The sequence below is a fragment of the Mobula birostris genome, chromosome 18 (assembly GCF_030028105.1).
Source record: "Mobula birostris isolate sMobBir1 chromosome 18, sMobBir1.hap1, whole genome shotgun sequence".
NCBI lineage: Eukaryota > Metazoa > Chordata > Chondrichthyes > Myliobatiformes > Myliobatidae > Mobula > Mobula birostris.
This window is the reverse complement of record NC_092387.1, coordinates 15,270,738-15,292,456: the sequence shown is the minus strand read 5'-3', so window position 1 is coordinate 15,292,456 and position 21,719 is coordinate 15,270,738. Positions and strand designations below refer to the sequence as shown.

At 43.0% G+C, this 21,719-nt stretch overlaps 1 long non-coding RNA gene across 2 annotated transcripts; it reads right to left on the bottom strand.

Moving 5' to 3' along the window:
• Positions 1–1,941: 1,941 nt before the first annotated feature.
• On the bottom strand, positions 1,942–6,146 carry LOC140211970 (uncharacterized). 2 transcript variants are annotated; one of them, XR_011889613.1, is made up of 3 exons: positions 6,044–6,146; positions 5,501–5,613; positions 1,942–2,094 (listed from the first exon to the last, which is right to left on the bottom strand). It is a non-coding gene; the product is annotated as an uncharacterized lncRNA (long non-coding RNA). The 2 variants fall into 2 exon arrangements; XR_011889614.1 differs by having other exon boundaries at positions 1,942–2,091.
• Positions 6,147–21,719: the final 15,573 nt, after the last annotated feature.

Here is a 21,719-nt window from a genome sequence, read left to right as displayed (position 1 = left end):
CCATGTTGAGTATGGCTCTAGCATAAATACCCTCTATCCATAGAGATCTGTGGAGCTTGGCCCCAATAAGCCTTTGGGAATAGGGTTTTTTGCTTTCGAGTGTTCCTTGGGATGTTGCTGGGAACGTATTCTCCCTGAGACGCTAGGCCGTTTTATCACCAATTTTCCCCCAAGTTTCCCGACATCTCTGCTTAGGTACCCGGCGGCTCACTCTCCGAGTGGCTTCCCGTCGTTCACACTCTCGCCTGAAGTGTCCCTCTTTACCCTAGTTATAACACACAATACCGGCCACTTCCCTTCTCGCATGACACCGGCTGCTAGCAGCCCTCTGCATAGTCCGTCCCTTTAGAGGATCTGCCTCCCTATCAGCTCCATCATATGGAGGGGTCACACCCGCTGATAACAACCAGGACATCTCAGTTCTCAACTCTGCCACAATCTCCTTTACCACTCCCCAGGTGGGGCTATCCGTGATCACTTCAACAGAAGGGGCTACTACCGAGGACTGTACCCTGCTGACGGAGCCCTGCCGCGCCTCCAATGCTTTCTCCACCTCCTGTACTTCTCTGATCAGCTCAACAAACGAGGGGTGGGGGCACGTCTTATGAGACAGTCGGAGACCACAAGTCCTGGGACTGGGTGTTCTTCGCTATTTGGTGCACTCTTAACTGATCCAGCTCAGCTGCCTGAATGGCCCTTCTGCACCACCAGCAATTTAGCTGCCTCTCTAGCCTAAAGATGTGGGCAAAAAGCTTCTTTACCTTCTCCTGGCACATGATGTGAAACCCTGTCATAAGCTCCATTGGGCTTTCTGTCACGCCAAACGCACTTTCCAATGCTCACATGGAAACCGCAGCAGCAGCAAGAGGGTACTGGGACCTTATGGCTCTCACAACGTCAGCAGCCCGCCCCCCCAAGCTCTCAACCACTCGCTGTCTCTTCACGTTATCAGAGCACTGCCACTCATCTAACAACTGAGAGGTCTGCTCCGCCCAAGTCTCATACTCCTCGTCCCCCGCGGGGGTGGGCTTCAATCCAGAGAACATTCTCAGCTTCCGATAGCTAGGACCCTCTGCCCGGGCACTGGGCTATTTATTCACTGGAGAGGTAAGGGCTGATACTAGCTCAGAAGTCTCATTCTTCACTGGGGGATGGGGACTCATGAGACACTCCAAATCAGACCACTCCTTCCTCTCACTCCGCAGAAAAAAAAGAACCCTGTCCTTGAAGTCTCCAGCCCAGCTACTTGAGACTCGACCTGCAATTCGGCCCGTTCTCCTACACTCCCTTTCCTGGAAAGTAGGGACAGTCCACAGCTCCCCCTCTTTTGGGGCTCCAGTAGTACCAGGCAGTTCCACTGATGTTACATCAGCACTAGTCTGAATGAAAGCAAAGTCTGTGCCTGCCATTTTATCAAACCTCCACCCCACAATCATAACTTTCCCTACAGCTTCAACAGTACTTAAAAATTGAATTAACGATTCATCAGGAGTTCGAATATCTACACCATTCAATATGCACACATTTGCTACTAGTAACCCCGTGGATTCACACCACTGCTCAACCTTGGCAGCATCCATAACCATGTACCAAAATCACTTTACCTGACGATAGTTTAGCACAAAACCCATTGGTTTAATGCTCAGGACAATCACACAGCATCAAACAAAATCAATCCCAGATGAGCCCCCACAACTGTAACCCTCCGGTTCTGTCGGCTGCGTACGACTAGGGAAGACAATCTCTTTCCCTGCCAAATGTGCGAGATTGAGGTATAAGCTCACACGAGACCCACTGTTTGGGTGGATGCTGCGTGATTTGTTGCCCTGTTACAAATCAGTACCACGAAATAATACCATATACAATTAAATGATTTAGCTTTATAATTCTGAATTTGACTAAATGGTTAATAAAGAAAAAGCAAAATGAAAAGCACACCTTTTAATGAAACAGTCTAATGGGCACAAGTTTGAGCTCACGGTTTTCCTTTTGCTGATCCTCCATCAAATTCCGTGGACTTCATTGACTCCCGGCCCCACTCCAAGTCCACTCCTATGATCTCTCCTCTCCTTCATCTTCTCTTTCCATCTCCTGCTGAACAAAAGACTCAGATCACCTCGGTGTCAGGCACACAACACAAAAGCACACTCCCTTCATTGGGCGGCTCATATTCCAAAGCATCTGTCATCTCTAAGTACAACCCAAACACTGCTTCTACAGAAAGACCATTACATTAGCAGTGAACCCTATCCCAGGGTGTTAACTCAGGCTAAAGCGCAACAAAGATTGGGACAACACCAACCTCAAGGGATTGTGTTCCCACAGTCTCAGGCCCTCAGATCGGCCGGACACCTCACACATTTCCATGTATACTTTATCAGTCTAAGGTGGGAGAACGTTGCCAGAGTGTGAATTAACTGACTGAATCTTTCTTCCCTCCAACTCATCTATTGTCCTGACGTGATGGCACTCAAACATTCTGATGTCGTACTTCAGGGAAGGTGCACTGATAAAGTACATTACCTGAAAGTTACTAACATTACCTTCAGTCGAGTCTTCTATCTCATTTCTGTTTGTGCAACTTTTCTGTCTACTAGATTTCCACTGTTATAACAATGACCACCCTTCAGAGGTTTCTCAGGGCCTTGCAGTTGCTAAGGCACCATACGACATACAAGGATCTAAATAAATGCAAAATAATTCTTTCATTATAAAAAGATTTTGTTTAAGTTGCTTCAATCTGTGTTGGTTGGTTTAAATGTTGGTGCATAGAACCCTTTGCAAAGCTATTTAATCTGAATGTCCACACCAGCTTTTGGACAGAATGATCTAATTCATTCTGTTCCCGTTTGTTTTCTCTACTGTGATTCTTTCTTTGTAAAGTCTGCATCAGTTCATTTGGAAAGTTACTGCTGAGTCAGTGAGAGAACAGTACAGTAAATGTCTGTAATGGTTCTTATTCCATGTTTGATAAGGTCACAGAGTTATAGAGCACAGAAAACAGGTCCTTCTGTCCAACTTGTCCATGCCCACCAAGTTGCCTAACTGAGCAAGTCCAGTTTTCTGGTGTTGATTCACATATTTCTGGTCCAGGTGACTAATCCACCTGACGACCTTTGAGTTTGCCTTGCACTTTTTCCTTTCTAATAGTTATGGCACTGACACTCACAGACCTCTGGCACACTGTTAGTGTCTTCCACAGTGAAGACAGATGCAAAATACCCATTAAGTTCATCTGCTGTTTTTTTTTTTGTCTCTCATTACTACCTCACCAGTGTCATTTTCCAGTGGCCCAATATCAAGTCTCACCTCACTCTTACTCTTTAAATAACTGAAAAATCTTTTAGTATCCACCTTACATTATTGGCTAGTTTGCCCTAATTTTTCATCTTTTCCCCTTTTATAGCTTTCTCAGTTTCCTTTTGTTGCATTTTAAAAGCTTCCCAACCATTCAACTTCCCACTCACTTTTGCTACCTTATATGCCCTTTCCTTGATTCTTACTTAGTCCTTAACTTATTTCATCCGCACAGTTGCCACCACCTGCTATTTGAGAACTTCTTCCTCTGTGGGACATATCTATCCTGTGCCTTGTGAACTATTCCCAGAAACTTCAGCCATCTTTGACCTGCCATCATCCCCACCAGTATCTTCCTCCAATCCACCTGGGAAAGCTCCTCTCTCATGCCTCTGTAATTCCCTTTATTCTGTTGCAATACTGATACATGTGACTTGTGCTTCTCCCTCTCAAACTGCAGTACAAATGCAGTCATATTATGATCACTGCCTCCTAAGTGTTCCTTTATGTTAAGCTCCCTAATAAGATCTGGGTTATTACGTAACACCCAATCTAAGATAGCCTTTCCCCAAGTAGACTCAAGCACAAGCTGCTCTAAAAAGCCAACTCGTAGGCATGCAACTAATTCTCTCTCTTGCAATCTAACCCCAACCTGAATTTCCCAATCCCCTTGCATATTGAAGTCCCCCATTACAATTGTGCCATTGCCTTTATTACATGCCTTTTCCAGCTCTCTTTGCCATGTCAACACCACATCTTGGCTACTATTTGGAGACTTACTTATGATTCCCGTAATGTTTTTTTTTAACCCTTGAAAATTCTTAACTCCTCCCACAGATATTAACATTATTTGACCCTATGTCACATCTTTCTCAAGATGTAATTCTAATTTTTACCAACAGAGCCACATCACCGCCTATGCCTTCCTGCTTGTCTTTATGATGCAAAGTTTATCCTTTGATGTTTAGCTCCCAACTATGATCTTCTTTCAGCCACAACTCAGTGATGCTCACAATGTCATACCGACCAATCTCTAATTGGGCCACAAGTTCATTCACTTTATTCCGAATGCTACACGCATTTAAACAGAACACCTTCAGTCCTGCGTTCTTCATTCTTTTGAATTTAACAATTTAACTCCCTGCTCTGTCTGCATTTGTATCCAATCATTTACTGGTCCTTCCTTACATTCATCATCTACTTGTAAACATGCTGACTCATCCTTAGCTCTATCATTCAGGTTCCCATCCCCCTGCTGTATGAGTTTAAACAACTCCCAACAGCTCTAGTAAATCTGCCCACAAGAATATTGATCCCCCTCAGATTCAAGTGCAACCTGTCCCTTTTGTACAGGTCTCACCTGTCCCAGAAGAGGTCTCAATTATCCAGAAATGTGAATCCCTGCCCACTCCTCCAATTCTTCAGCCACTCATTTATCTGCTACCTCATTCTATTCTTATCCTCATTGTCTCATGGCACAGACAGCAATCCCGAGATTACTACCCTTGAGGTCCTGCTTCTCAGCTTCCTTCCTATATTCTTTTATCAGGACCTTCTCCCTTTCTGCTCCTATGTCAACTAATGGCTGCTCACCCTCCCTTTTCAGGGTATTATGGACACATCCAGAAACATTTTGGACCCTGTCAAGCTACCATCCGTGTTTCCTTTTTGCGTCCACAGAATCGCCATTCTGTCCCCCTGACTATAGAGTTCCGTATCACTGCTGCCAACCTCTTCCATTCCCTACCCTTCTGAGCCACAGGGCCAGACTCAGTGCCAGAGGCATGGCTGCTGTTCCTTCCCAAACTAGGTCATTCCCCCCAACAGTACTCAAAATGGAGTACTCATTGTTGAGGGGGATGGCCATGAGGGTGCTCTCCACTATCTGATGTTCCCCCTTCCCTCTCCTGACAGTCACCCATTTATTCGTCTCCTGGAGCCTTGGGGTGACCACCTCCCTGTAGCTCCTGTCTGTCACTGCCTCACTTCCCCTAACAAGCCGAAGGACATCAAACTGCCACTCCAGTTCCCTAACACGGTCTCTAAGGAGCTGCATCTCGATGCACCTGGTGCAGATGTGGCCATCGGGGAGGCTGGGAGTCTCCTCGAAATCCCACATGTGACACCCAGAACAGTACTCTGGTTCTGTAGACATACTCCCTGTTCTGTCTAGAGTTGTATTAGAAATAAGAAATGAACTTACCGAACCTCCACCTGTTCTTGCCAAAGCCTTGATGAGCCAAAGCCTTCCTATTCTGACTCTGACTGCTCCGACGATGGCCAGACAGTACATCTTTTTTATAGAGACTGGGTTTCCTATGGAAAATCTTTGTCAGACTTGCATGGGAATGCTCCTGTTGCATTTGCACAGTACTCCAATTAATGACTCCCATCAACAAGCTTGCTGCTTTTTCAAGCTCTTAGTCGGACCCCATTTGCGCTTCCACAGTATTCCAATCAATTGCTCCCGTCAACAAAATTGCTGCTTTTTCAACCTCTGCGGACCTGTGCGGGAACGCTCCTGTTGTATCTGCACAGGTCCTACCCCTCACCTGGGTCCACCTACCAGCCACTTGCTCCTGCCCCGCCTCTTCTTGTCCCTTTCTCTAGGCTATCGCCATTCACCTGGATCCACTGAATACCCACTAGCTCTTGTGCCACCTCTTCCCTTCCCTTTTTCCAGCCTTTCTCCCCTCACCTGGATCCACCTCTCACCCACTAGTTCCTGTCCCACTCCTTCCCTTACCTCCTTCCAGCCTATCTCCCCTCAAGCTTCCAGTCCACTTCCAAAATGGTGACTGGCTGTTTCCCTCCATAGGTGCAGCCCAACCACTGAGTTCCTTCAGCAGTTTGTGCTTTGCTCCAATTCCTTTCCTGATGAGTGGGTTAGTTTAAAATTACCTTTAAACTTTTCACATCTTTTACTTGCTGATTATGGTTGGGATTAATGAAAATCCAGTGCATATCAAATGTGTGCCAACCCAGTCTACTTCTTCTTACGGACTTTGATATCTATTCATTGAGATTCAAAGGGCAACTTTTTTTGTTTTTATTCACGGGATGTGGGTGTTGCTGGGAAGTCTGAGATGGTTGGTTCCAAACTCCTGGTATGCTGTTGAACCAACCACGCGAGTACAGGGACACAAGCAGTTCCACAGATGCAACACACTCAAAATGCTGGAGAAGCTCAACAGGTCAGGAGGGAATAAACAGTTTCAGTTTTGTGAAAAATATGGACAGTACAGTATACAGAGTACTTGTGTGGACAAAAGAAGAGAGAACGGCTTCAATCTCCTGTCCTTTGCACATTGGGATAGAAGATCTTTAGAAAGGGTTCTTCTAGTTGGAAGCTGAAATCTGAAGTTTCTTCAGCCTAATACATTAAGGAATACATCCAACAATGCTGTTAATTCTCAAAGAATACCTGAAAATCCATCGCTGTTATATATTACAAACTCACCGTTGCTCATAAACCACAATGAATGATTTCATAAAGCTGTACGCTTAACAGTTTGAGTTCCCGTTCTGAGAATTCATTGCTGGCAGACCATCACGGTTCAAAACACTTGTAGGAATACATTGAACAAATGCAGCAAGATGTTGTCCAACTGAGAGGGCTACTTGTTAGTTCCAAAGCCCTGAGGCAGTGTGGTGTCTGATCGCTGCAGACGGCTGTGCCTGATGTGCTGATGAATCTCCGGGCTGCAGCTCAGAATTCTCACCTCTAGGTCAGAGGCTCGAGAGCTCAGGCCACACTCCAGATAGTGAGAACAAACCCTGGCTGTTGCCGTCGTGCTCCGCGAGGGTGTCTGATGTCAGACATTGGGATCAAACAACAGTCTGAGAAAAGAAAAGGGCCCATTACAGTTAAACCAGACCAAGCGCACAATGAGTTCATACTGGAGTATCCGGGAGTGTATCACTTACTCATGCGTGTGAAAACACCCGTCACATTTTCAAACTCCCCTCGAAGAGCTCCTCGAGCAAACTGGCTCTCTCTCTCTCTCTCTCTCTCTGGAATATTGTCCTTCCTTCTTGGATCAATTCATCTGCACAAAACACTTTGTGCAACTGAGACTCTCCTTCCCATGGGATTCAGCAGCATCTTCCCTTTTGTGCCGTTCCATAGGACCCGCCATAAGACCCCAAACAGGACTACAGTCCGTCACCAAGCTCTCCATTCCCCTGCTCTCTCTAGAACTTTCTCCAGATCCCACCATCCTGACTGGCTGACACCACATTCCTAAGTTGAACAGCTGGGCTTCTTAACTTCAGCCCAAACCAAAACATTCCGCCAGCAGGACACACTGCTTTTGCAGAAAACTGATAAAATGAAATACCTGCAGCATAGCAGTAGAAATCTTATCCAGGCCATTGCATTTACTTTTCATGAGGTGCGCACATGATATGGTGGTGTGATGACGTATGCCATTCACTTACTTTTACATATAGCCCATAATGAATTATTTAAACAACAAAGAATGATTAATCAACAATGTATTTAGAATATTACTCAAATGTTACTGAAATATTAAATGCACAACATCTGTAATGTCTTTGTCCTTCAGTATAGCTTATAACTTTACGATCGTAATGTAGTGCATCCTCCCCAACAGATATTTCTCAATACTACATACATAACTACACCTAATGGGTACATTATTGGCTGCAAAGTGCTTTGAGATATAAAGAAGATTGTGAAGGAACTTAGTGAGTCAGGCTGCATCTATGGAGGGAAATGGACAGTCACCATTTTACATCAAGATCCAGGGCTGGATGACAGAGGGGAGATAGCCAGTATAAAGCAGTAAGAGGAAGAGGGGAGAAAGAGTTGGCCAGTGGGCAGTACACTTAGTTACTGTAACACCTTACGGCACTAGTGAACTGGGTTCAATTCCCACCGCTGTCCATCTGCACGTTCCCCGATGGGCATGTGTTTCCTCCAGATGCTCTGCTTTCCTCACACAGTTTAGAGATGTGCCAGTTAGGAGGTTAATTGCCATTGTAAAATATCCTGTGGTGAGGCGAAGGTTAGGTATGTGGATTGCTGAATGGAATGGCTCATCAGGCCAGAAGGGTCTTCTTCTGTTTTCTCTCCCTCCCCCTCCCCCTCTCCCCCACCCCCTCCCCCTCTCCCCCTCTTCCCCCATCTCTCTCTCCCCTTCTTCCTTTCCCCCTCTCTCTCAGGGTTTAGATTTGCTGGTAGATTGGATTTTATTTCTATTATTATGTCACTACACTTATATGTTCTTTCAATGTTCTCGTGAACCGGATAAATTTAAGGGGAGCATGTGAACTGGGACCCATATGAGGGGGAATGGAATGTAGGAACTGGGTCCCCGGTGAAGACAGAGCAGCACAGAGCAGCTAACTGTGCCTGTACTGACTATTATGCCAGCCTCAACTGCACACAATCCAAATCTTTCTAATCCCTACCTGTTCATCTGTCTGCCAAAGTTAAACACTGTTACTCTATCTGCTTCCAAGTCAGCATGTTCCAGGCACATTATAAAACAACTGCCTCAGGGCAGCACAGTAGTGTAGTGGTTAGCACAATGCTTTACAGCACCAATGACACGGGTTCAAGTCCCACCGCTGACTGTAAGGAGTCTGTACGTTCTCCCCATGATAGTGTGAGTTTCCTCCAAAGACATACCAGTTGGTAGATTAATTCAACATTGTAAGTTGTCCCATGATCAGGCTAGGGGTAAATTAGGGCTTGCTGGGCAGTGCAGCCCATTCTCTCTGGGAAGGGGCTATTCAATAAATAAATAAATCCACTTTAATATTGAGAACTCGTAATCAGCATTATTTTTACTTGCAGTTTGTCTCCTTTTGCACATAGGTAGTTATTCAGTCTTTGTCTGTTTCTGAATAGTTTTCTGGTTGAGTAACAGTTGGTGTAAAGCTATTACAGCACAAGCCATTGGGGTTCAAGTCCCACCGCTGTCTGTGAGGGGTTCGCATGCTCTCCCATGACCACGTTTCTATAGGTTTCAATGGGTACATTTAATGCCAGAGAAATGTATACAATATGTGAGTTGCCTCTGGGTGCTCCGACTTCCTTCCACATTCCAAAGGCATTCGGTTGGGGTCAGTAAGTTGTGTGCTCGCTATGCTGGTACCAGAAGCACGGCAACGTTTACGGGCTGCCCCCAGCACATCCTCGGACTGTGTTGGCTGTTGGTGCAAATGACGCACTTCAGCGCTTGTTTCATTGTACATGTGACAAAAAAAGATAATCTCATCTTTTTTCCTGTAGTTGCTTGAATCGCAGTGTAGTATATCTACCTTGTTATAATCTTGCACTTTATTGTTTACCTGCACTGCACTCTTTTGGATGCTTTTATACTTTATTCTGCATTATTTATTGTTTTGCCTTACTCTAGCCCAATGCACTGTGTAATGGACAGTATGTAGGACAAGCTTTTCTCTGTATCTTTCTATGTGTGACAATAATAAACCAATATCAGTACCAATAATAACTTTACTTTGAACTCGCCTCCCTCACTTTACACCATATATCCTCTCGTATTTGACATTTTCACCCTGAGAAACAGACCCTGACAATCTACCTAACTGGTCTCCTCTCTATTTTATATACTCTGGGTGAGTGGGAAGGGAGGGCTGCAAACATGAAACGTCAGATCTTCAGGATTTCCAATTAGTCAGACAGCAGGTTATTGATGTTTCACTGCCCTTTCTATCTAGCCCGTTATAATGTCCATGGCCAATGACTAAGCTGGGCTGTCCTTCTGTGGGTGAGGAGATTGAGGCTGCACGTGGTCCTCCAGGTCTGATCTCAGCAACATCCTGCTACATTGCTGCAAATCCCGACTCTCCTCATCCAGTCCTCTTGCAGTAAAGGCTGGCATCCTGATCGCATCTCATTCTCTGCGTGCACCTAATTCTTAATTGATGCTAAAATTACAGTGAAATGTTCAGCCAGGATGCTCTCACTCCCACCCTTTCCCCAAAAAACACGCGGCCCTGAGATCAGTGCTTGACTCACAGAAATCCACTGCCCTTATTTCCTTTGGACAGTCGCGGCCTTATGGTCTCCCAGCTGTGATGGGCACAGCTCAGTTTACCCCACACCAGGATCCACAAGCAGGACTGCTCTGGGAGACACATGGTCTCAGACTGATCTTGCCATAGAACTTATTTCTTTTAACTTTGACTCGATTCTCTTGTTCGCACCCACCCCACAATCATCTCAACTCCTCTGAAACTTTCCACAACTTTCCACAATCAGAATCACGCTCAGGTTTATTATCAGCATATAGTGTGCAATACATAATAATAAAAACTGTGAATTACAGTAAGAAATTATATCATGTTAAATTAAATAAGTAGTGCAAAAAAAGTAGTAAGGTACTGTTCATAGGTTCAATATCCATTCAGAAACCTGATGGCAGAGGGGAAGAAGCTATTCCTGAATCATTGAGTGCGTGCTTTCAGTTTCCTGGTCCAAACTGGCTCATGCTCATCATGAACATCCATCCTGTCTGCACCTCCATCCCTCAACAGGAGGTCCTTGTACAGAGGCCCACAGCACCACGCACCTACCACCACTCTCCTTCAGCTGACTAAACCCATTCTTCCATTCAGTTACTTAGCTCTTAATTCCACATTCTTCCGATCAAAGGCATAGCAATGAGAACTCGTAGAGGACCAGGCTAACCCTATCTCTCCTACAAAACTCATGTTCCATTTTCGTAGCTGACAGATTCCACCCTTCTCTCACTTTTTTACTGCTTCATTATGGTGGAATTCTTCATTAAGATGGAGAGTGACATAGTTAATTCAGAAACAAAGGTTCTGAACTTAAAGAGGGGTAACTTTGAAGGTATGAGATGTGAATTAGCTAAGATAGACTGGCAAATGACACTTAAAGGATTGACGGTGGATATGCAATGGCAAGCATTTAAAGATTGCATGGATGAACTACAACAATTGTTCATCCCAGTTTGGCAAAAGAATAAATCAAGGAAGGTAGTGCACCCGTGGCTGACAAGAGAAATTAGGGATAGTATCAATTCCAAAGAAGAAGAATACAAATTAGCCAGAAAAAGTGGCTCACCTGAGGACTGGGAGAAATTCAGAGTTCAGCAGAGGAGGACAAAGGGCTTAATTAGGAAGGGGAAAAAAGATTATGAGAGAAAACTGGCAGGGAACATAAAGACTGACTGTAAAAGCTTTTATAGATATGTAAAAAGGAAAAGACTGGTAAAGGCAAATGTAGGTCCCCTACAGACAGAAACAGGTGAATTGATTATGGGGAGCAAGGACATGGCAGAGCAATTGAATAATTACTTTGGTTCTGTCTTCACTAAGGAGGACATAAATAATCTTCCAGAAATAGTAGGGGACAGAGGGTCCAGTGAGATGGAGGAACTGAGCGAAATACACGTTAGTCGGGAAGTGGTGTTAGGTAAATTAAAGGGATTAAAGGCAGATAAATCCCCAGGGCCAGATGGTCTGCATTCCAGAGTGCTTAAGGAAGTAGCCCAAGAAATAGTGGATGCATTAGTGATAATTTTTCAAAACTCTTTAGATTCTGGACTAGTTCCTGAGGATTGGAGGGTGGCTAATGTAACCCCACTTTTTAAAAAAGGAGGGAGAGAGAAACCGGGGAATTATAGACTGGTTAGCCTAACGTCGGTGGTGGGGAAACTGCTGGAGTCAGTTATCAAAGATGTGATAACAGCACATTTGGAAAGCAGTGAAATTATCGGACAAAGTCAGCATGGATTTGTGAAAGGAAAATCATGTCTGACGAATCTCATAGAATTTTTTGAGGATGTAACTAGTAGAGTGGATAGGGGAGAACCAGTGGATGTGGTATATTTGGATTTTTTTTGGGGGGTCTATTTTACTTTATTTTATATTTTGTGCAAGACCACTTATGTGAAAGAGACCGTCTTTTCAAAAGTTAAGATGAATACAACATAATTATCTAACACAATTTCAAAAGGCAAAAGCTTGTTCACTACAATTACAGTCATTTTCTTGTATTTGGATTCTTTTTTTTAATTTTATTTTTATTTGGATAAGGAATTCACAAATATCATGTACCTTTTTCACACATATAACCTTTTTCATTTTTTTATATGTATAAAACTACAATTATTTATACATTCTTAAGTACACATTGAGATGATATAAAAGGAAAATAAACATTTAAATAGATAATTATGTACTGTGGTAAATCTAACCTATTAGGCTAAGTAATGGAATTAGTTGTTAAGAAAAATGGTAATAATAGTTTCCATATAACCCTTCTGGACCATTTCCACTGGTCCAAAATGTTGTATATAAGCCTATGTATCAATCATTGTAGGTGTTTATATCCTAATTTGTTCATGCTTGCTCCTGCCCGCAGACATAATTATCCAATCCCTATGTATTTATTTACTTAATTTTTTCATTTTTTTATCCCTTTCCCAAATCTTTCCCTTTACTTGTGTTAATTCTCTATTTTCCAAAAGAAAACAAAAAAAACAAACATTTAGACTAGGGGTGCTTACGTTAGCAATATTACTGTGTTGATGAGAAGAGCAGTATAAATCATTAGGAGAGTCATCTAAAGTCTGCTCGCATTGGGGTTATATATTCAATCCATTTATTCCAGATTTCATAAAATTTTTCTTTTTGAGTTCTCAGGGAGTAAGTCAACTTTTCCATTTTAAATATTTCCAAGATAATTTCGTACCAATCTTCTAATGTAGGTGGTACTGGATTTAGCCATTTTCTAGTGATTGATTTCTTACTTGCCGCTAAGAGGGCCTGCAGCAACTTTATATCTTCCTTCTGTTCAAGAAACAATACATGCCCCAAATAGAGCGTCTCAAAGTTCAGAGGTATCTGGGACCTAAGTACCTTAACTAATGTTCTATGAATACCTTCCCAAAATAGACTTAATTTAGGGCAATCCCAAAAAATATGAAAATGATTTGCCTCCTTGGAGCCGCACCTTCTCCAACACATCACATTTGTATCTTTATATTTTTCCTGATATGGGGTCTTGAAGTATAATGTTTTTCCAACAATGTTCTCTCCAAGTCAAAGAATTAGTCAAGGACCATTGAAAGCTGCAGATTTTCCCCCAAGCCTCCTCTGAAAGTACCAACCCCGCTTCTTTCTCCCACTTCTCTTTAATATACAGTGTATTTACATTTTTAGCATGGGAGAGTGCATTATATAATCGAGAAACTGATTTACTAAGTATTGAACTGCAAGCCGAATTCAGAATCTTGAAAAATTCTAATTCTACTGTTGATAGGTCTGTATATCTACAACTCTGGTTAACATAGTTTCGTACTTGAAGGTACCTAAAAAAGTCATTATGTTCTAGGCCATGTTTGTCCTGCAGGATTTGGAAACTTTGTAATACTCTTTTATCTATAAATGAGAGGTAGGTTGTAAGACCTTTCTTTATCCACAGCTCAAATCTTTTATCTCCTCTGTTGGGAAGGAATTCGGTATCATATGCACACCATCTAAAGAGCTTTAACATGTTATTAATTCCACATGAATTAACCACCTTCTGCCATACTTTTAATGTAAGATTTATCCAAGCGTTTTTAAATTTTTCCAACTGGGCCATCAATCCTTTGTCAGCTATTGAGGCCTGAAGAGGAAAACTGTCAACTAATCCAAATTCTATTTCCTTCCATCTAGCCTTATATTCCCTATTACACCAATATAACAGAGGGGTTATCTGTGAGGCATAAAAATAATTTCTCAGGCAAGGAAGAACCATACCTCCTCCTTCCTTCCCTAACTGTAAGGTGTTATATCGAATTCTAGGTTTCTTTCCTTGCCGAATGAAGCGGGAAATCCATTTGTCCCATTCCCTGAATTGATTATCATCCACCTCCACCAGTAAACTACGGAAAAGATACAATAACCGAGGAAGAATATTTATTTTTATAGTATTTATCCTTGAATTTAAACTTAAAAAGGGGATAAGATTCCATCTATGCATATCTGCTTTTATCTCTGAGATTAATGGCCCATAATTTACCTGTGACAGTGTTGAAAGATCCTTCGGCAGGGTTATTCCTAAATATTTTAATGATTTAGCTTCCCACTTAAGATCATATGTATCCTGCAACTTTTTGGATGGTGTATAATTTAGGGACATAACCTGCGTTTTCTTTACATTTATTTTATAACCTGATATTTTCCCAAAGTCATCCAACAGTGTAAACGATCCTATAAATGATTTTTCTGGTTCACTCAGATAGACCAAAACATCATCTGCGAATAACGCTACTTTCTGTTCAATCCCTCCACCTTGATACCTTTTACGATTTCGCTCTGTCTTATTAGTTGGGCAAGCGGTTCAATATATAGCGCAAAAAGGAGAGGAGAAATTGGGCATCCCTGTCTAGTGCCTCTCTCTAAGATGAAGGAGTCAGCGAGGTCCCCATTTATCTTAATTCAGGCTGTAGGGCTGTCATATAGAGTCTGAATTACTTTAATAAACTTTTCTTGAAAGCCGAATCTTCCTAACACTCTGTATAGGAATGCCCAACTAACCGAATCAAAAGCTTTCTCAGCGTCCAATCCTACTACCATTGTCTCTGTCTCGTTCTTATTAACCTGTTCTAATATGTGCAGAGTTCTCCTTATGTTGTCCTGTGTTTGTCTTTGTTGAATAAATCCAATCTGGTCTAAATGGATTAGGCCAGGTAAAAGCTTTTCCAATCTGCGCGCTAATAGAGATGTAAATAGTTTGTAATCTAAATTAAGAACACTAATTGGCCGATAATTGCCACATTCTAGTTTATCTTTATCCTCTTTAGGAATAACTGAAATAATCGCTTCTCTCCAGGAAGGTGGAGTTTCTCCTCTCTGCAAGATCCAATTAAAGGTGTTAAGTAGTAATAGGGCTAACTGTGTCTTCAGGGACTTGTACCACTCTGAGGTAAACCCATCAGAACCCGGGGACTTTCCAGCCTTTAACCTAGAGATGGCCACTTTCAGTTCTTTGACAGTTACTGGTTCTAATAAACTTTCATTTTGTAAATCTGTAAGTTTAGGTAGATCTAAAAAATTCAATACACTGTCTATATAGGGCTCATTGGGGGCCCAGGGTTGGGAGTACAGCTCTCGATAATATGTTTCAAAACTCTCTTGAATTTTCCCTTTTGTACTCTCCACAAGATTTGTCTTTGGATTCTTTATTTTATGAATTGTATTGTCTGCTTGTTGTTTTCGTAATTTATATGCTAATAATCTAGCTGATTTACCTCCTACTTCATAATTCTTTTGTCTCAGGTAAAGAAAATTTCTTTGAGTTTCCAACGTATAAATATCGTCAATTTCACTTTGCAATTTCCTAATTTCCTGTTTTCGATTTGAATTACTTTTGTTGCTATCTACAACTTGAAGATTTTTGTACATTGATTTTTTTCATGTGAGTGGTAATGGAAATAATTTTCCCTCTCAGTACAGCTTTCAATGTATCTCATAAGATCACCGGTGATGTTTCTCCCGTGTCATTAAGATCTAGATATTCTTTGATTTCTCCCCTTAATCTCTCCATTACTTTCGGGTTATTGAGTATATGTGAGTTTAGCCTCCATAGTGTTTTCCTCATTTTCCTTTCCAGGATTAGAGACATAGAGACTGGGCTATGATCCGACAGATCAATTGTTGCAATATTACAGTTTTTTATCCTGAGTCTATCTGTATTAAAGATAAAGAAATAGTCTATCCTTGAATAGGCTGAATGAGGGAAAGAGTAATATGTATAATCTTTAGTAGTAGGGTGTAATTCCCTCCAGACATCTATAATTCCCAACTCCTCCATCAATGAATTCACTTTCCGAGTCAGAGGTTTATTCTGAGTAACTATTCTTGAAGAATCTAATATAGGATTTAATCTAATATTAAAATCCCCTCCACAAATTACTACTCCTTGAGAACTGATCATTAGGTCAAAAATGTGTCTATAAAATGACCATTCACAACCTGGAGGAGCATAAACATTCAGCAATGTTATTTCTGTACCTTCTATTCTTCCTGTGATTTTTACGAACCGTCCTTCTTTGTCTCTAGTCTCTGAAATATGTTCGTAATTAAGAGTACTTGATATTAAAGTAGCTACCCCTCTTTTGTGACTCAATTTATATGATGAATAAAATACATGCTTAAAGCCCATTCTTTTTAATTTTCCATGTTCAGATTGGCTCATATGTGTTTCCTGGAGGAAAGCTATTTGTGCCCTCTCTTTTTTCAATTTAGACATAATCTTATTTCTTTTAATTGGATTCAAAACCCCACTAACATTATAGGAAATTATTTTTACCAATTCAGTTTGCATTTTTCTCTAGTAGAGAAAAAAACACTCTCCTTTTCTAACCAAACAGTAAGCAATCCCTTCTCAACAGTAAACCAAGACATATAACCACACCCTAGACATTTTTGAACGTGCAACATTTGAAAATTTTTCCCAACTTCCCACAGTGAGGCCTGAGCACCGACCCACCTCAGTTCAGAGGGATAACCTTTATCTTCAGCCTGTGTTAGAGGGCCCTCAGCAGTTTGAATAATCATAGAGAATTTTCTTCTATTTATGTCTCGACCATATTGCTATCATTCAAGTTATTCCATCTAGTTTATTTTCGGTTACCAGTTTTCATTTTACCTTTAAGTCCGATTTACTCTTTTCAGTCATTTCTCTTAATTAATCTGTGTTCTCTGTACATTCGCGTCTGAATATTTGCAGCTTTTCCTTGTAGTTTGACACTCTGGTTCGTGTGGAGCGTCCTCGCCCCACTAACTGCCACGACTTCTGCCGAATCCTCTCCAGTAGCGACTCCGGTTGGGTGATAAATTTAATAGGTAGTCCCTGGTCCGCCAGGTCCAACGTTGCCTCCTCCACCGTAGCGTAAGTTTTTGTCCCTTCATCGTAAAAGACTCTCAGCCGAGCTGGATACAGGATCTGGAATTTGATGTTGTTTTCCTTCAGGACTCTCCGTGTTTCCGTATATTCCTTCCGTCTGGCAAGAATCCCTGGTGCATAGTCGTGGTCTAAACTGATTTTACAGTTGTTCCACATGAAACCTTTCTTTTGTCATGCCCTTTTAAGCACCTCTTCCTTCGTTCTGTAACTGAGAAATCTGACCAGAATCGATCTGGGCTGGGCGCCTGCTGGAGGCTGTGGTGCCAATGCGCGGTGAGCTCTTTCTATCTGTAGGTCTTTTGCGGCCGGTATATCAAGGTTCTCTCTAAGTAGCTTCTCCACGAAGGGAATCATCAATCCGGGTTTACCTTCAGTTCCTTCGGGAACTCCGTAAATCCTCACATTTTCCCTTCTCGAGTGGCCTTCTTGATCTATTAGTTTCCACTGGAGCTGGTCTTGCAGCTTCAACATTTCTGCTATCACCTCCTCTGTGTTTTGTAGCTTCTCTTCAATTCCAACAATCCTCGCTTCGGCTTCATCTATCCGCGAGTTAGTTTTTACTATCTCTCCTTTAATACCTTCCAGCTGTTTGCTGTTATCTTGTCGGAACTCGCGAATCTCTCCCAGAATCAAGGACAGAGTCACCGATTCCCCCTCATTATCTCCGTCCTGGCTTGCCGTGGGGGAGCTAGGCCCGTCACCTTGCTGCGTCTCTTTATGTTTATCAGCCTTCGGAGCGGACTTTTTAATCTTGTTCTTAGGCATCATCCTTGCCCCTTTTATTAATATAGTTATGCAATATTAAGTATTTGTCTAAATTCGATTATGGGGCAGTTTACCTTCTTTTTTGTCGAGAGACCTTTTCCTTACGCTGCCATTCCCTTGATGACCCGGAAGTCCTTGTCAGTATATTTGGATTTTCAAAAGACTTTTGACAAGGTCCCACACAGGAGATTAGTGTGCAAACTTAAAGCACACGGTATTGGGGGTAAGGTATTGATGTGGATAGAGAATTGGTTAGCAAACAGGAAGCAAAGAGTGGGAATAAACGGGACCTTTTCAGAATGGCAGGCAGTGACTAGTGGGGTACTGCAAGGCTCAGTGCTGGGACCCCAGTTGTTTACAATATATATTAATGACTTGGATGAGGGAATTAAATGCAGTATCTCCAAGTTTGTGGATGACACGAAGCTGGGTGGCAGTGTTAGCTGTAAGGAGGATGCTAAGAGGATGCAGGGTGACTTGGATAGGTTGGGTGAGTGGGCAAATTCATGGCAGATGCAATTTAATGTGGATAAATGTGAAGTTATCCACTTTGGTGGCAAAAATAGGAAAACAGATTATTATCTGAATGGTGGCCGATTAGGAAAAGGGGAGGTGCAACGAGACCTGGGTGTCATTATACACCAGTCATTGAAAGTGGGCATGCAGGTACAGCAGGCGGTGAAAATGGCGAATGGTATGCTGGCATTTATAGCAAGAGGATTCGAGTACAGGAGCAGGGAGGTACTACTGCAGTTGTACTAGGCCTTGGTGAAACCACACCTGGAGTATTGTGTGCAGTTTTGGTTCCCTAATCTGAGGAAAGACAGCCTTGCCATAGAGGGAGTACAAAGAAGGTTCACCAGATTGATTCCTGGGATGGTAGGACTTTCATATGATGAAAGACTGGATGAACTAGGCTTGTACTTGTTGGAATTTAGAAGATTGAGGGGGGATCTGATTGAAATGTATAAAATCCTAAAGGGATTGGACAGGCTAGATGCAGGAAGATTGTTCCCGATGTTGGGGAAGTCCAGAACGAGGGGTCACAGTTTGAGGATAAAAGCGAAGCCTTTTAGGACTGAGATTAGGAAAAACTTCTTCACACAGAGAGTGGTGAATCTGTGGAATTCTCTGTCACAGGAAACAGTGAAGCCAGTTCATTGGCTATATTTAAGAGGGAGTTAGATATGGCCCTTGTGGCTACGGGGATCGGGGGGTATGGAGGGAAGGCTGGTGCAGGGTTCTGAGTTGGACGATCAGCCATGATCATAATAAATGGTGGTGCAGGCTCGAAGGGCCGAATGGCCTACTCCTGCACCTATTTTCTATGTTTTCTATGTTTTCCTATCAGGCACCCATAGCTGTCCTAACCATACCCTTCCCATCGGTCTTCCCGCAAAGATTATACCCCATTCCCTGAGCCTCCCTGTCTCTGTTACAAGTATTTTTATACAGGATATTTCTGAGGCATCTTCTTTTCTTCTTGGTCCAGACGTTGTCTCCACTATAGTTTACCAGCCTCTCAACTCCAGCTCTTCAATACCCTGAACTTCTGCTCTCCTATGGAAACACAAAAGTCAAACATAATTCACCTGCATTTCCATCCATGAGTCACCTTCAATGCTCACAATTCAGTCTCTTCGACAGCAGGGAAAGAAAACGTAGATTGGAAAAGGGTTTTGGAGACATTTGGTAACAATGTTGACCTGAGTTTCGATTAATTCTCCATCACATTCTCATTTGACCCTTTTGTCTTTAAACACCTGGTTCTTCTCTTTTTCTTGTCAGACTCCACCTATTGCCTGCCCATCTCTGCCTTCCAACTCCACCCGTCCCCCTTCCCTACCTGCGTAAATTCCTGTACAATATATGACAATAGACAATATACAATAGGTGCAGTAGGCCATTCGGCCCTTCGAGCCAGCACCGCCATTCACTGTGATCATGGCTGATCATCCACAATCAGTATCCAGTTCCTGCCTTATCCCCATAACCTATGATTCCGCTTTCTCCTGTGTACTGCCTGTACCTATGTGTCCATAATGCAGCTTAGGACACAACTCAGCACATCACAGGAGCCAGCCTCGCCTCCATTGACTCTGTCCTCATTACATCGTCTTGGCAAAGCAGAGAACATAATCAAAGACCCCGCAAACCCATTCTCTTTTCTTCCAATGCTACCCTTTGCAGAAGAAACACAAGCTTGAAAACAGATACCACCAGGCTCAAGGACAGCTTCTATCCATTGTTTTGAACAGGCCTCTTCTATGATAAAGATAAATTTTGATCTCTTAATCTACCTTGTCATGGTCCTTGTACCCTATTGTCTACTTGAAAATAAGCTGCAGGTAATACTCTGCATTCTACTGCGGGGGGATCTGTCTTGTCTTGTCCTCGTCTCCATGGGGTAAGTCAGGCCATCCTGCCGTTGCCCTGCGGGGGGTCATGTCTTGTCTTGTCTTGTCTTGTCTTGTCTTGTGCTTGCATCAGTGGAGTAAGTCAGGCCGTTTTGCCGTTGCCCTGCGGGGGACACGTCTTGTCTTGCCTTGTGCTTGCCTCCGTGGCGTAAGTCAGGCCGTTTTGCCGTTGCCCTGTGGGGGACATGTCTTGTCTTGTCTTTGCCTCTGTTGGGTAAGTCTGGCCGTTCTGCCATTACCCAACAGGTGGCCTTGTCCCACCTTGGTGTGGAGAGGTTGAATCCTGGCTTGTCTAAGTATAAGTCCCGGCTCTATGTCTATGTACTGTCCTGTCTCATGTTGGTGTCATGTTAACGATGAGTCCCGGCTTTTCGAAGGACAAGTCCCAGCTCTATGTTGATGTTCAGTTCCCAGTCAGTCTCTCAGTTCCAGCCTCTGAGTTATCAGCCTCCGCATTTCAAGACGAAGATCCCGCTGCCAAGCTCCTAGACCATGGTTTCTAGTCCTGGTCCCGCTTTCCCTAGCCCAGGTCTGCGTTCTTGTCCCTGCTCCTGGTCTGAATCCTTTCACGTCTTTACTCTAGTCAAGTCCTGTTCCTTATACTTCAATGTCTGTGTCTTGCATTTGGGCCCGTTCCCAGCGCCTCACTGTGACAATCAATGTCCCACTGTAACCTTTGGCAGCCCTCCACACTGTCCACAACACCCTCAACATTTGTGTCATCAGCAAATTTACTAACCCATTCCCCACTTCCTCATCCAGGTCATTTATAAAAATCACGAAGAGAAGGGGTCCCAGAACAGATCCCTGAGGCACACCACTGGTCACCAACCTGCATGCAGGATATGACCCATCTGCAACCAAGCTTTGCCTTCTGTGGGCAAGCCAGTTCTGGATCCACCGAGCAATGTCCCTTTGGATCCCATGCATCCTTACTTTCTCAATAAACCTTGCATGAGGTACCTTATCAAATGCCTTGTTGAAATCCATGTGCACTGCACTTACTGCTCAACCTTCATCAATGTGTTTAGTCACATCCTCAAAAAATTCAATCAGACTCGTAAGGCATGACCTGCCTTTGACAAAGCCATGCTGACTCTTCCTAATCAAGTTATGCCTCTCCAAATGATCATAAGTCCTGCTTCTCAGAATCTTCTCCATCAGCTTACCAACCACTGAAGTAAGACTCACTGGTCTATAATTTCCTGGGCTATCTCTACTCCCTTTCTTGAATAAGAGAACAACATCCGCACCCCTCAATCCTCAGGAACCTCTCCTGTCCCCATTGATGATACAAAGATCATCACCAGAGGCTCAGCAAT